Raw genomic sequence first — 802 nt, 5'->3', positions numbered from 1 at the left:
TCTCTCCCCCACCACACACATTGCAGTTGAAAAGCAGCTGGCAATCTAGTAGGATGCCCATGGAACAATGGGATAGAAACCTGCATCATGTGATGCTGTACCAGCCAGTGAGGCATTGCAAACCCTTCCCAGCCAGTTGCACAGTGGGATAGCTACCCACAGTGCACTGCTCTCTGTGGCAAGACAAGAGATGCTAGCATGGATGTGCTCTGGTGACACAGGGGCATAGGGTGGACATGCAACAGCTGTTCAATTAAAACACTTTAACTAAAGCCATGTTACTCTTTCATGTAGCCATAGCTTAAGAGTGAGACAAGACTCAGATCCAGTGAAACTAAAGAACCACAACTTCCTCCGTAGTTGACAGGATTTGAACCTGCGCAGGGAGACCCCCCAATAGATTTCTAGTCCATCGCCTTAACCACTCAGCCACAACTACTTGCTGGATATGTGATTCTCACTGCACTCTAGTTCTGTTCTCACTGAGTGATCAATTACAGTTGTTTCCTGGAGGGGGCAGAGAGGGGTGGGCAGGGTGAGTCTCAGGGGAGGGGGGCAGAGAGGTGGGGGCAGTGGGCAGGGTGGGTCTCAGGGAGGGGGCAGAGAGGTGTGGGCGAGGGCAGGGCAGGTCTCAGGGGAGGGGGCAGAGGGGTGGGGGCGATGGGTAGGGTGGGTCTCAGGGGAGGGGGCAGAGAGGTGTGGGCGAGGGCAGGGCAGGTCTCAGGGGAGGGGGCAGAGGGGTGGGGGCGATGGGCAGGGCGGGTCTCAGGGGAGGGGGCAGAGAGGTGGGGGCGATGGGCAG

General features: G+C 57.0%; 1 non-coding gene across 1 annotated transcript; it reads right to left on the bottom strand.

Annotated features, from left to right (window-relative positions):
* Positions 1-355: 355 nt before the first annotated feature.
* On the bottom strand, positions 356-439 carry TRNAS-AGA. Its single transcript has one exon. It is a non-coding gene; the product is annotated as a tRNA-Ser (tRNA).
* Positions 440-802: the final 363 nt, after the last annotated feature.

Source organism: Mauremys mutica, unplaced genomic scaffold (genome assembly GCF_020497125.1).
Source record: "Mauremys mutica isolate MM-2020 ecotype Southern unplaced genomic scaffold, ASM2049712v1 Super-Scaffold_100101, whole genome shotgun sequence".
Classification (NCBI taxonomy): Eukaryota; Metazoa; Chordata; order Testudines; family Geoemydidae; genus Mauremys; species Mauremys mutica.
Note: the sequence above shows the minus strand (reverse complement) of the source record. Positions and strands in the feature narration are given on the sequence as shown.